We start from the raw sequence: 15,710 nt of genomic DNA, 5'->3' as shown, positions 1-15,710 counted from the left end.
TCGATGCGTCTGCCTGCTAACGGCTCGTGTCACTTCTGCCCACGTTTCATTGGTCAAAGCAAGGCGTACAGGTGTCCTCGCTTCCAGGGGGCGGGGTGCTACAATGCCCCCGTTCGTCCAGAAGCGGGAAAAGGACACACAAACTGACGGGCGCCGGCAGGACCCAGCCTGGACCCCAGAGCGTGTAGGGGCAGGTGACGGAAATAGTCACGTCACAGAGAAGGATAATCAAGTTCATTACGCGGGCAAGTAAAACAGAATGTGCTTCATCAAGTGACAAGGAAATGGCAGACCCAAGGTTTTCGCCCCCACGGTCAACACTCCTTTCACGGACGATACCGCCTCTGAGGACAGCTTGCTGCTGCTTTGGTAAATGCCAGCCTGGCACCGCGGAGAAGAGCGCTGGAGCCCTGGCCCAGAGCAAGGCCGGTGAGAGCGGCCAGGGGTGGAGGGCACCCCCTGCCGCGGCAGGTGCTTGGCGGGTGGACGCGGCGAGGATGCGCTGCTCGTTCGGGCTCAGGAAGGGCCTGTCGCGCGAAGGGAGGAGAGGGCGTCGCGAGACACAGGGGTGCGAGGTGGCGGGAGAGCTTGCTTCACTGCGTTCTGTACGTTGTTCAGATGGCAGAAAAGTGCGGTTGTGGATATTGAGGGAAACTCCATCCTGATGTTGCGACGTCCTCTTAACTCTTAAAAAACGATAATGAGGAAAAGCGGTGTGCCGTCTTGAATGGCCCGGGATGCCTGGGTCCTTTCCGGTGCTACCAGCTTTTCGTCCTCGGGCAGTCAGCACACAACGCTGGCCCCGGGCCCTGGGGACTCCGTAGACAAGCACCCTGAGCTGGAAACCCTAAGCGGGAATCTCAGGACAGGCAGCGTGCCCGTGGGACATCAGTGGCTGGCAGCCAGCCAGTACATGGCTGCTGCTCTGTGCAGGGACAATAAAATGCGCAAACTGCACCAAGTCAGGGGGAGAGCGGCCTCGCTTCTCAAGCGGAAAAAGGCTTCGTAACAGGAGAAAGCCGGAGCAGCCGGTGAGATGCCCACAGGCTGTGGGAGCGGGACCACCAGCCTCCAGCCAACACCGGCCTTCCAGCTGTGCGGGCGCCGACTTGGAAGCGGATCTCGCCGTGCCAGCTGAGCGTCCCCAGCTGATCCACGGGCACAGGACACCCTCTGAGTGCCGCCAAACTGCAAAATCAGGAACACATTAGCGGTTGCTACGGCTTTGAGCCACTGAGGTTTAAAGTGATCTCAGACCTGCAGCACAAAGTAACCGAAAGAAGCCTTAGTCGTTTAGTCTTTCCTAAAACAAGCATTCACTGAGCGACTCCCTGGAAAGACAGGTATGTCGGTATTAGGGTTTCGAATTCCGTGACCCAGTCCTTTCTCCGGCAGACCAGTGATCTGGGTGTGGGTGAAGGGCAGAGACAGAGCTAATGCGGTGACAACTGAATTTGTAAACCAAATGTCTGTCTGCCTTCACGAGCCCCTTACTCCAGCATGCTTTACGAAGAGGGTGCCTGGATTCCCATTCCGGAACCCCGGGGGTCCCAGGTCACCCCGGTTGTCTCCAGGACCCCTCAGTACGTCATGCTGAGCCACGATCAGGTGTCAGTGCTCACACCACACACCCCTCTGGCCCCACAGGGGGTCTGAGTGTAGGACAAAGCCTCTGGGTAAGTGAAGTGCTGAACAATCTCCAAAGACAACTTTTCCCCAGCTGGGCCTGAGCCCCCCCCTTCCCCTTCCTTCACCCCCACCCCCCACCCCCAGGCTAAGTGCCGTTCCATGGGAACGACTCCCGAATGCACACAGCCAGGTGCACGCTCACCCGGAAGCTATTGTGAGTGACCACAATGGCCGTCCCCACTTCTGGTCTCCCCACAACACAGTCTTCCTGCCCTGGTGCTGCCCATGACAGCAGGTGACACCCCACCCTGATGGTCAGCCTGGGCGGCCTCAGCCTCTCGCTGCCCGTCCAGCAGTCTCCCAACAGGTCTTGCGGATTCTCCCCCCGGATCCACTCTGCAACCATCCCCGTCTTCGTCCTCGGCCTCCGCCCTCGCCCACACGCACGCCGTGCGGCACCGTGGGACCCGGCTTCCCTGCCGTCTGCACCCCCTGCAGCAGCCAGAGACGTTTTTATTTCTGAACATAAATCAGACCACGGAACCCACACGGTGGGAACATCCCAGCAGCCTCCCTTGTCGGTAGTCTAATATCCACACCTTTCTTTACGGTCCACGGGCCACACGACGTGGCCAGCCTTTCCAGTCAAGCCTGCCATGCCCCTTCTCACTCGCCCTCAGCCATTGTCTTCACCGTGTCCTTTAAGGATCGCTGTCCCTTCACCGTGTGTCTGTTTGACATGTCGGGGCTCAAAGGCGAATGTTGGTCCTCGTGGAACTTGTACCCTCATGGGTCCCAGGTTGGGCTCGCTCTCCTCATCCACCCTGACTCGGAAAAGAGAACAAATGTTTATATGCTCGGTCATTGTGATTTGGTAACATCAGAATCCCGCCTTCAAATTATCTCACTATGATGGGACAGACTGTACCCACAGCCTCCTGCCCCCCTCCCAACCCTCCCCCAGAACACCTGTACTGCAGAGGGGCCGCAGGGCAAACGATGAAAGAAAGGTGGTCCGCGGTCAGAAATGGGCGTTGGGGTCTGGCTGGTTGTGAGCGCGGGGGCAGGACGTGTGCCTTGCAGGGAATCCCTGCCTCACACCTGGTGCAGAGACAGAGAGAGCCTGTGCCTCTTAGGCCATGTCGCTCAACATTTGCGTGAGCCTCGGTTTCCCCATGATAGTATAGGAACAACACTGTTGTATAGGTTTCCTGATAGTATAGGAACAACACTGCCTTCCTCAGTGTGTGTGTGTGTGTGTGTGTGTGTGTGCGTGCACACACATACATGACACAGGAGTGAGAGAAGCATCGTGGCTGTCAATCACTCACAGCCGCGTTTCAAAACGTATGCTGCTCCCTGCTCCTCTTGGAAGTGTCGGGCCGAGGGCACGGTGTCTCATCCGGAGAACACAGGTCGGGGAACCAGAACGCGCCGAGTCGGGTGGAATCCAGTCACACTCTCGTTTTATGAGCGAGACGCCAACGCGGGTAAAGCCTATGGCCAATCAGCGGGCGGCTTTTCCCCGATTTTATGTGGGCTCCTCCCTAACGCGAGAGGCTCCGTTATTTGGGGCTCGGCGGGCTGTACTTGAGGCCTCTTTTACTTTTCTTGGCAATAAAGGGTTTTGGGCCCAGCAGCCTGCCCATGACATTGCGCTCCTAAATTCGCATGACAGCCATGAAACGCTCCCATAATCAGTGACACGGGATGATTTTCCGCTCCTGACAAGCCCTTGTATTGAGTATGATAACAGTCACTCTGTCTTCATCCACCGCTGGAGTATAATATCAATCCATTTGATGATCCGGCCAGCGAAGCCCAGCACCTCTGTATCAATCTTCATAGAGTGCCGCCTGATGTCTAACAAAGAGCCTGAAATGAGATCATTCAATCACTTTCTGCCGGCCCGGCCGCTCTCCTGGAGGAGCTCCAGCCACTGCTACGCTCCCACCTTTGCACGGTGAGGGCTGGATGCTAATTGCAATAGAAATACCTAGATGCCTCCAGAATGGAGCTAACTCACACAAACCACATATAGGAGCAAAGGAGCAGCACATTTCTTCGCCCTCGCTGGTTAAAGATACAAAAAATCATGATGGTGTGAGCAGGGGGCCGGGGGGGGGGTGGCTTCCATTTGGCAACATGCTGCCTGTGTGCTCTGCTGGGGACTCGTAGGCTGGTTCTGGAAATGGATGTTTACTGTCACACAGCGTTTTTCGGAAACGTTTAAATGGGGAATCCATTTTGGTGTGGGACAAGCAACTAGCCTCGTTCCCCTGAGTATCTTCTTGCGTTTTCCCTAAATTTAAAAATAAAAACTCCTTAGAAACCTAAAACAGAGCAAGGAGAAATACATCTTCTCTAAAATACGCAGTGGCGATACGGGAGAGGCAGATCGCGTCAGCCGTGTTCCTTGCGTATTTAAATAATCATAACGGTGGGAAGAGAAAGGAGACATTCAGCGTCTGCTCCTTCTGTCCGTTCTTATTGTGAGAAGTTTTAGATCCTGTGAGTTTCTCTGGTACCAAAGAAAATGAAGACCCAAGAGATGCCTGCTGCCCCCTCACATCTCTCCCCCCCATGAGACTCGGGGGACGTCGCTGTGCTCAGAAAAGTGGAGACACATTTCAGGACCATGGTGGGCACAACTGTAACGCAGAATCTGAGGTAGGTCTACATAGATGTTTCAAAACTGAAATCTTTTCAGCTTTCAGAGTGAACTGAAAAAACCTCAGTGTCTTGTTAATGCAATAGCTTCCGGTTTTTAAGACCTAAAAGAACGGCACGTCTCCATCAGCCTATGAGCAGAACATCCCATTGACTTCCGGCGCCCTTGACTGAGGTTCCTCCCTATCGGCACCTGTGAAAGCTCGTTGCCATTTTCACGCGTACATGATGTCTCCACCTTTTGAGAGGAAGGGCATATTATTACAGCCACTCTTCCGAATTACTCCAGGAATCACTCGCGAGGACACGGGATATTAAGAGAGTTTGTCATTTCAGGTGATGGTTTGTCCCTGCTGGCCAGGTGCCAAGGAACATGTTAATTATTTCCCTTAATACCAAACCTTTATGCTTTAAATACAGTCTCTCAGAAACCCAGGAAACAGATGTGCAGCTGTATAATGCACATGGAGAGCCCAATCTGATATTATTTAGGTGGGCCGGTGGGGATTCCAGCCTGTCAGTCGTGCATAATAGGGCTTTTTTGCACATCTGTGGCTTAGGATCTGACCCCTATTTGGCTTTTTATGCATTTGTTTCTCTCCTACTTGTAAGCAGCACAGGAAAACAGTGTTCCAAATGGTTTCTTCCTGATTTAACTTGGGTGTAGTTGCTATACACACACACACAGGCAGGCACACACAGACACACACACACACACAGACACACACACACACAGACACACACACACAGTTCTTGATGCCATATTAGAAGGACACGGAGTGATAATTAAAACACAGAGTTCGTACTGTGCGCGTACAAAGGAAATGTGAGAAAATGCAGGGATCCTTTTCCTGTTTCCAAGAAAAATTTGGTTTTTCGGTGATCTTAGAACCAACCAATGGGCGTATCAAGCCATTCAGTTCTGTAAAGGTAAGAGACAATGGGACTCATAAAGCATTGCTGGTTTCTATAAAGGTACGTGAGCAAAATCCGTACCTGTCCTCACGCACGCCATTCCCTCAGGTCCGTGGGGAGTGAGTCCCCGAAAATCTAATGGTCAGTTTTGCAATGTCACCAATTTTTTTCAATCATACAAATGCCACCAATTCAATTAAGCTCGCAGGGTCCCTCCGCCGGGTTGTCCTGGATAAGAGCATGCGGCCGAGCCGGCGCTGTCCCTGTGAGATATGGTTCAATCAACAGCCAAAGTTTTACTTGTCAGTTTTGATATATCCGATAATAGCTGTGGGTTGTTTTGCAATGTCCAATGTTCTGTGAAGATGGGCTTTTCATATTCTTTATTGTTTTTTACTGACAAAATGTTGCCTGGACTTTTGCAGTTTTGTGAAATGAAACAACACTGAAAACAATATATAATTTAATCCTCATACGCCTAAGCGGACTTCCCCAACCTTGTGGCGAGTTTCGGTCGGGATATAATGAGTTCCTGTTCATTGATCTGTCATAAGCAGGCTTGGTGATTGAACATGACCCCACAACCAAAACACTACAACTCATTCGGGTCCCCTCGGCCCCATGCGAATCCATACGTGACATCGGGGGGCAGCGTAGCGATCCATAATTATATTTCACTGCCTGTCGGAGTCGGGGCTGACAGGAAAAGAATAAAAATGGGTCTTTCCAAAATGCGCAAAGGCTGCCGTGGCTTTTACTTATGTGCTGGCGCTGTGCATTTATACTGCAGGTGACTCGTTTCTTCCCTGGGGACCCGAGTCGGACCTGCTTCTGTTCTTTTCTTTGTGTCTCTTCTGTTTTGTGCAGAGACACAGTCGCACAGAAACTGGCACAGAGGTCAGCAAATCCCGGTACTTGTAGACTCAGCCCTTGCCGTTCCCTGCCCAGGGATTTGCACACAGGCGTGCACGCAGGTAGACGGACACACGCGTGCAGACGCACATACACACTGGCACGTGTGCACACGGACACGCCGAGACAGACACACTGATGTGCACACACAGACACACACCCTCACACGTGCACAGTCGCGCACGCGCTCCGGGGGAGGCGGCGTGAGTGCTGATGTGCGCCCACCTGCGCGTAGGTCCCTAACTGCGCTCACCGCCACTACCTGCGTGCGGTGTCTACGGTCCCGTCTCTCGGTAAATGACACGGCTGCACCACGGTGACGATCATTTAAGACAGAAGGTGTCTCCAACGCACTTGCCCGACTCTGATCAATGGCCGAACGGTTTCCTCCTGTGCACGGTCGTACGCGCGGCACCGCTGATGTTTCCGCCGGCCGTTTCCGCGCAGCAGCTAACAGGTGCGAATTGGTGTTGGTGAGCGTCAACGTCCCGCTGTGCTTTCTTCATTTTAGAGCAGGGTCCGCCTCTGAGCCTCCTCGCCTCTGTGCACATCGAGTGTTTTGCGACACAAAGGATGCTTCTCCTGAAGCGGGTTATGTACAGATAGGCCCACAGATTGTGAAATAGGAAGGCACGTGACTCCTCAAAGTGAGAAAACTCTTCTTGGACACCCCACTCCCTTTTTTGTGGGGGGAATAAACCATAACAAATAGAAGCAGTTTACGAAGACGCTGTCTCTGTCTTGTCACGGGAAAGGCCGCTGAGCGCGGGAGGCCAGACCGCATCCCGGGTGCGAACGCGGTAGCCCCCGTTCGCACTGGCCCCTGGGCTGGATTCCCGCGTCCCGGAGGAAGGAGTGGAGCTCAGAGGGGTGAGGGCCTGGGCTCCGGTCTGCCGGGTCACCAAGCTCACCTCCGCGGCTCTAGAACAGCGCCGTGGACTCTCGCCGCCTTCTCTGAGACCAAGTAGACCTTAACTCATGCGTTTTGCCCCTGGAATCACCACCTGCCCCGCCGTGGGCTCTGAGGCCACGAGGCCGGGGCATCATTTCGGGATCTGTGGCACGTGGAAACCGTGTTTGACATTTATCTCCTACTTTCACGCTGTCTGTTCATTAGAATCCAATGAGTAACAGTGTGGTTGGATGTATTTGTGGTCCTGGGGGCCAGGCGTGGGGGAGGGAGGTCTGGGGACCCTGCGGTAGGAGAGATAGTTGTTCAAGCACGAGAACGAAACACGAACAATGAGAAAAGATAATGAGGCCAAAGGGTGCCAAGTGCTAATATTCACCGTAAGTGATTTCTCACAAAACACGCGTGAGGGAAGTATACAAAGGTTGTGTACATGTGCTGGTCCGTTTCCCAGAGCAGCGGTGAATCAATCATAGCACGTTCGTGCTCTGAGCACACGTGGACGAGGGCGTGTTTGCCCTCCCCCCCGCCCCCCCTCCCCCCCCCCCCCCCCCCCCCCCGGTCTCCCAGGAACCAGCACATCTTCCTTCTTATTTGCACGATGAGGTGGGAGGGAGGGAAGCTCGCTCTCCAAGGACACTCCCCTGCAGGGCTGGAGTCCGACTCCTGGGGCAGGGCTTGGGCTGGCGTATCATGGGCGTACCTGTGTCACCTCACCGCACGCACCACAGTCACGGTAGGTATGCTCCTCCTGGTGGGGACCCAGGTGCCGGCGGCCCGCATTCTTGCTTACCTTGTTCCCCTCCTCCTGCTCCGGAGATCCCTGCAGGTCCCCACAGATCTTTGCAGGTCCCCGCAGGTCCCCGCAGACCCCTGTGGATCCCCGCAGATCCCTGCAGATCCCCTCAGATCCTTGCGGATCCCCGCAGATCCCCACAGACCCCTGGGGATCCCCGCGGACCCAGCAGACCCTGGCACGTGGGACACAGGCATGGGAATCGGGCAGAGCCGCACCCCAGCTGCCAGTCCCCTGTGTCACATGCCCCATTCTCTCTCAGCAGCCCTGCCTCCTGAGAAGCCATCACTTAACAATCTTTTTACTGTTTGCTTTAAACACACGCCTTACGAGCCTCATCCCAGAGTGACCTATCTGTTGCCAACTGGTAAGATAGTAAATGTTAGTTCCCCACTGTGCCCACGTGGCAAACAAGAGCTCTGGGACCAGGAGGAATTGAGTGGCTTCCCAGGGTCACAGAGCCTCTAAATGGTGGCATTAGACTCACACCGAGGCCGCTGGCTCCAAAGCGCTGTGTTGAAAATCATCCCCCCTCGGAAGGAAATGTCATTTGCCCCTCAAGTGTCAGAAGCACAGTCCCGTGGGGGCTGCATCGGGACCAGAGTTCCCAGAGGCAGACGGCAGTGCCCGCCGAGAGCCTCTCCGGTGCCCGAGACAGACGTCCGTGAGGCGGGACAAGGGGAGCTCAGAGCCGTGGGGAAGGAGGCTGAGTCCCCGGCGGGAGAGGTAAGCGTCCACGGACGTCTCCACCCCGACTGCAGGGGAGAGGGGCTGGTTTCTCAGAATGCAGCGGGCACACAGGGCGTCTAAGCCAATCTTCATGCCACTTAATCTTGCCTAGGTTTTCTGGAATGATTTCGGAGGCCTGAGGGGAGGCCTGGCGATAACGTGGAGTGGAGCGGACGACACTCCAGCGTGACGTTGGGCGGGTGACAGGGGAGGGAGGGACGGTGTGAGAAATATGTCGGGTGGGGGACGTGGCCATGCGGAAGGGCGGAGGGTGTGGAAGCAGAAACAAGGCAGGTGTCTCTGAGGTCAGGATGTGGGGATGGGAGTCAATACCAGCACAGCTGTCACCAGTGACATGTGAGTTCGAGCCCCACATCAGGGTCTGTGCTGACAGCTCCGAGCCTGGAGCCTGCTTGGGATTCTGTGTGTGCGTCTCTCTCTCTGCCCCTCCCTGCTCGTTCTCTCTCTGTCTCTGTCTCTGTCTCTCTCTCAAAAATAAAAGAAAAAGAAGAAAACACATTGGAAGAAATCATGGCTAAACATTTCCAAATTCTACATACTCAGAACATTCAGAAAACCTGAAGAGCCCTATATTAAAGACATTACATTTTTAACTTGAACATTTGTAAAGAATGATCAAAGTCCACCATGCTTCACTAATGGATCTGTCAAATATTTGAGGAGGAAATTACGACGTGCAAACTCTATAGAAAGCTGCATTAGGGGCACACTTTCCACTTCACTTTCTGAGTAAGCATTTACCCCAGGACAAACTAAGACAGGCCAAGAAAAGCTAGAGATAAATAAATCCAACGAACCGATGCAACTATTCAGTGAGCTCTGGGAAACCAACTCTCAGATTATATACAACATAACATATGACAAAGTGGGGTTTATCACAGGAGTGTATGATTGTTTTAACACTGACAATCAGATAACGTAATTTACCATATTAACAGAATAAAGGAGAAAACCCATATGGTTGTCTCAGTAGATGCAGAAAAAGCATCTGATAAAAATTCAACATGCCTTCATCATAAAAAGTCACACTGATGTAGGGATAGAAAACAACAGCCTTAACCTGACAAAGGACATCTATGAAAAACCTATAAAGTAGCATCATATTTAATGGTTAGGACTGAATGCTTACCCTCGACATCAGGAACCATGAAAATCTCCGTTTCCACTGTTTCCATTCAGCCCTGCACTGAAGCTTCTAGATAATGCAATAAAGCAAAAATAAATACAATAAAATATACTGTTAAATTTTTAAAAAATAAATCTGTCTCTGCGTAGAAACGATCATTTAGGAAGAAATTTCTAAGGAAGCTACAAACAACAACAACAACAATAAACGGAACAAGTAAGCCGGTTTAGTGAGATTGCAGAATACAAGGTCAATATACAAAAGTCAATCATATCTATATACCAGCAACAAAAGTTTGGGGATTAGAATTAAAAAAATTGAAACATAGAATGCATACATTTCTCAGAGATGATTTTACAAATGATGTTCAGGACATGTACGCTGAAAACTATAAAACAACGTGAGCCCTAAGCAAATACAGAGTGACACTAGGTCACGAAGAATTGCGAATTCTCTCCCAATTGATCTGGAGATCCCATGGAATTTCCTCCAGAATCGCCCCATACATTTTTGTAGAAACTGATGTGTCAACTCTAACGTTTATGTGGAAATGCAAAGAATAGCTAAAACCATCTTGAAACGAAAGAAAAAGTTTGACGACTTCTATTACACAGCTTCAAGACTTAAGGCAAAGCTATAATAATCAGAACATTGAAGTACTGGTCTAGGAATGAACACGCATGTTGATGGAACATATAGAGTCCAGAAGTAGACCCACACATAACCGATCAGTTGGTTTGTCCAAAAAGTTGCTAAGGAAGGCAATAGGAAAGTGATCACCTTTTCACATATGGCGCTACTTCCTCAGATGAAGACAAAAATAACCTTGAATGTTACCTCGTAGCACGAGATCTCAAGAATTAAATCAAAATCAATCAAGCATTTAAACCTAAAATTTTTGACTATAGAACATCGTAGAAGAAAATGCCGGAGACAACCTTTGAATCTTCAAGCAGGCAGAAGTTTCTACATAGAACATAAAAGAAAACCTCAATAAATTGGACCCAACACTTAAAACATCTGTTCTCTGAGAGATACTCTTAAGAAAATAAAAGTACAAGCCACACCTTCTGAGAAATATTTTAAAAACATATATCTGAGGGACGCCTGGGTGGCTCAGTCGGTTAAGCGTCCGACTTCAGCTCAGGTCATGATCTCACGGTTTGTGAGCTCGAGCCCCGCGTCAGGCTCTGTGCTGACAGCTCGGAGCCTGGAGCCTGCTTCGGATTCTGTGTTTCCCTCTCTCTCGGCCCCTCCCCCACTCGTGCTCTGTCTCTCTCCTTGAAAAATAAATAAAAACATTACAAAAAAATAAAAACATATATCTGACAAATGCCTTGTATCCAGAATACTTACAAAGCTCCTTCAACTCAAAATATTTTTATCCAAGATTCACATAAGTATCAGAGGGTGTAGAATGGGAGTTTGATCTGCTCGTGGACTTGGGGTAGGGCTCCTATGTCATTCATAGTTGAGCTGACGTTTAAAGAATACTGTCCGGGGGAAGTAGACGTGCACTGGTCCCAGAAACGAAGGATACCGGACGGCAAGGCCCCAGGGTGGGACAGGTTGGAGAGGCTGTCAACGCTGAGCCATGAGGGCTGCAGACCCCTAAGACCTGGGTCGGTGGCCTTGATCGATATACGCGGATTCCACGGTTTTCACACACAGCAGAAGTTAGTAGCTTGGGGACGCGCCGCGAGCTGATGTGTGGTGTAGAAAGAACAGTGTTGTTTCTACCTGCCAAGAGCTAATGTCAAGGATAGGGACAGAGCAAGTGTGAGGACCTGTGTTAGAGAAGATTCCTTGGCCTGGAAGGGAAGGAACAGTTTAGACCGGAGTGGACCCAGCAGAGGAGAAGATGAGTAGAATTTGTGAACAGCCTGGAGATGAATGGACAGCATTACGTGATGCACTGATGCGGTGGCGAAATGTGAGCAGCTGGAAATGGTATAGTTTGGGAGCAGAGGAGAGAGGAGGTCACAGTTTGGACACCCGCACACACGTCCACGTGTCTGTTGAGCTTAGAGAGTCAGGTGTAGGGTTTGGGGACTGGGGAGGTAGGGGGCACTGGTGTTTGCTTGGACGGGGGTTGAAATCGTATGGTCACCTGGAGACGGTGGACAAGAGTGGACACGCTGATGGTGACAGGGCACAAGAACTGAGAGTAGGGAACAGAAACACAAACCTGTGAACAAGAACAGAAGGGCGTGATTAGGAAGCTAAGAGGGGCCCTGGACAGGTTTGAAATGGCAGCTGAGAGACGAGAGTGCTCCAGACGGAGGGTAGTCACCGAAATGACAACAGAAACATGCCCTTGGATTTTGCCACATGGAGGGTCTTCCTGGCCGCATAAGAATTGCTTCAGGGCACTGGGTTGGCTCAGTGAGTTGGGCGTCCAACTCTTGATTTTGACTCGGGTTGTGATCCCAGGGTCATGGGGCTGAGCCCCACGTCGGGCTCCATGCTGAGCATGGAACCTGCTTGGGATTCTCTCGCTCTCCCTTTGCCCCCCACCCCCAATAATAAAGAAAAGGAATTGCTTCAGTGGTGTGTCAGTTTCCCAAATTTGGTCCAGCGAAGCCTGGGGGTCCCAGAGACCTGCCAGGGTCCATCATCCTACCAAGACACTGCTGCCCTAATTAGCAGCGTGCACGCTAATTTAAAAGCTTCAGATCCCTAGACTGTTTTCTTAAACCTCCTTTTAGCTATCATTTCTTTCATTATTTGCGAGAATGAGTAGTTCTCAGATATTTTACTTATTATTTTTGCTTTATCTTTAAATTTATTAATTTTAAATGTTTTTTCTTATTATTTTTTTGTCGTATTTGTAACAAATATATTCTTTAGTTTCTTATCCTTTTTTAGCCTATAAAGGCATTATAATTCTTTTAGTGGATTAATGATTACAAATCCTTAAAAAAGTAGAGGATCGTTTGGGTCTATTTAAAAAAATAATTGCAGATGTACTTGTATTTTCTATGAAACTTTGGAACTTCTGGCCAAATAGATAATCTATCGGAACAAATTACTACCATGCTAGAAATGTACTTTGGATTGATCAAAGTTGTTCTGAGGAAATACCACAAACTCACGGGGAGTGACCCACCAAAGACCCGAAGGAAAGTGGGTCAGTGACTAGCAGTGCAAGGTGTGTCCACAGCAGCAACACGTAGAATATCTTCAGCGTCCAGGGGTCCACGAACTGGACGAAGATGTGGCTGTCGATACGCTTGTACGATTATGTCTCAACTATGAAAAATTACGCATTAATTTTCCCTCATAAGAATGAGGACAGGAGGGGAAAATGAGGACTCGAACTTGGGTGATTTTCCAGGGAGCGGAAATGTAGGCATTTCCCCCCTAACTGCATTACTGATATTCCAAATGTAATATAATCTAAAATCAAACAAAACTCAAAAAAACATAAAAGATGTTAAAACCAAAAGTAAAATGGTTATGGAAAAGATTTTTTACTATTAATGAAAGTCAGTCTGGTAAGTGACCGTTGACATTTTTGAGTCGTGTTTAATCAGAGTGACAGGGGCGACCCCGTCGTTAAATCTGCACGTGGTTCCTGTAACAGAATCCGCTGCCCCGCGGAGCCCGGCTCATTTCATCCTTCTTGGATCAACACCGTGTAGTTCATACCACACACACACACACACACACACACTGAATTATGGGAACACCCCTACTTTCAAGGAGCTTACTACTTGGAGGTGCGAGGCTGTAGGGAACAAATGCGCCCGTAATAAAAGTATTCATCCACATCTCCCACAATAGCAACAGTTTCTAATTAGACCTTTTAAACATACAGTCAATGCAACCAGGATGTGAAATGTGTTCAAGTTAATGTTACAATTAGAACATTGGCATTTGCATTTACTGACTTTTTTGTGCTTAAATTTGTAATCTTAACTTTGCTTTAACAAGTTTTTATGTTTAATCTCTGCTCCATTTTTTGAAATAAGAGAAAGAAACAGACAGTGCTTAATAGTGTTTGCATTTAAACAGCCTGTGTGAAGTTCCCACCTCATTGAGTTGACTACCTCGGGAAAGGGGAAATTCACACTTTCCTTGCTCTTGCCTTTGTGCAGCTGGAGAGAGTTTTCTGCCAGGCTACCTCTGCAGCAGCAGATTGGATTTTGTGCTGTTGTCTGAAGATTTGCTGCCGATAGAACAGGGAGACTACATTTCTAGAACGTTCTGGATTTGAGAGAAAGGGACAAGAATGCAAACATCGGAGAAGATTTAAAACAGTATTTCTTCCCGCAGTTGAAACATATTCCTGGTAATTGTAAAGAATTTGCTTAAATATCGAGCCGCTGGCAGGGGCAGAGTTGGATCAGAGCCACGCGAGGTACCATTAGGGTTTCAGCAACAGCGTTTGACCGACCAGACGGGTGGACAAAGTCGGGCCGAGTCCACCCCAGGCTGCTCTATTCTCTGTAGGCATTTCAGCTTCTTAGCCTAGGAATGCGCAGTGACCTTGACCCCAGGTGGGGGCAGTGGCGGGGGCTGCTGATCAAACCTGCTCTCTGGGAGTGGGGACTCCCTTGTCAGGGGAGGCTCCTGCTTTCCTGTCACACTCCCTGTCCTCATGTCTTCTCCAGATCACCCCGCCTTGTCCCTGGCCTTCCAGAGCCTAGGGGAAGAGGGGCAGAGCCTACCCCAGTTCTGACACTGCCCCTCTGGGTCCAGCACTGGCCACACTCAGGCTCCCCCTGACCTGACCGCCCCCCCCCCCTCCGGGGGACAGAGCTGTGAGCCCCAGCCTCCACTGGCCGACCCCAGGACGCAGAGACAGGAGGGGACTTGAACGGAGGAGGGAAGACGTGGGAGCAGACCGAGGTGGGACTGTGCTTGGTACAGAAGAGCACCAGTAGGCTGGGCCGGGTTCTCAGAAATGGCCGCCAGCTTCTGAACGTGTGGAACTGAACCAGCTGGGTCTGCCGGGACCCAGTGGCTGGGGAGGACGGCCCTGGCTCTCACACCGCCTGGGGGGCCCTAGCCTCGAGTCCCCCACTACCGTGGGCTTCCTTCCACTGCCACCCTGTCCACGCTTTGCTGAAGGTGGCGTCTGTGATGGTTTGCACTCCGTGCTGCTTTGGGAGACCTGGGTCAAGTCCTCTGTGATCACTGGGAAGACCGGCCTTGACCCCACTGGCCAGACCCCACCTGTCTCTCTGTGCCTCACTGAGGGCTGGGCTCGGGGGAGCTGAGAGTCCAGGGTGCCCACCGCCCTCACGGCTGCTCCTTCCCTAGAAGGAGGTGCTGCAGAGACACGTAGGGGGCGAGGAGCTTCGTAACCTACAGCCTGTCACTGTTCTGTGCCCCTGGTGCCACCAGCTATACAGAAGCCATCGTTGCCAGTCACGTGTCCCTGGAGGAAGAGTTGTGTGCACGCTGGGACTCACTTCTTCCTACGAGATGGAGCGGGGCAGGGCTGGGGTTTGAACCAGCACATCTGTGCCCTGCCCGTGGCCCCTTATGCTTCAGACCTTTCTGCGCATTGACGCACCGAGAGGACACAGCTCCATTTATGCAACAGTGGTGTTCTCTAGGACAGGAGCTGTTGCCTGTGAAGGATTTTCCTAATTAAGAAAAAGTAGATTTTTGAGAGGAGTAGAGGTGTGGGGTTTTAGGATTCCTTACTGCAGGGGAAATGTGAATATTCCGGTTAGACTTGAAAGTCCACGTTCAGTTAAAGCATCATATATGTACATATGTGTATGTGTGGATATATATACAGTCACCCGATCATGTTTATATTTTTTGGCGCCTTAGTTTTTTAATATGCAATTTCTGTGCATAGTTATAATGTCAACGCTGTGGGTAACATAAAATTCAGTATTATTATTATTATTATTATTTACACAGAGAGAAAGAGACAGAGACTGTGCATGCATGCACAAGTGAACGGGGAGGGGCAGAGAGAGAGGGAGAGAGAACCCCAAGCAGGCTCCACACTGTCAGCACAGAGCCTGACGTGAGGCTTG

This window comes from Prionailurus bengalensis, chromosome D3 (genome assembly GCF_016509475.1).
Source record: "Prionailurus bengalensis isolate Pbe53 chromosome D3, Fcat_Pben_1.1_paternal_pri, whole genome shotgun sequence".
NCBI classification, from domain to species: domain Eukaryota; kingdom Metazoa; phylum Chordata; class Mammalia; order Carnivora; family Felidae; genus Prionailurus; species Prionailurus bengalensis.
This window is presented reverse-complemented; position numbering follows the sequence as displayed.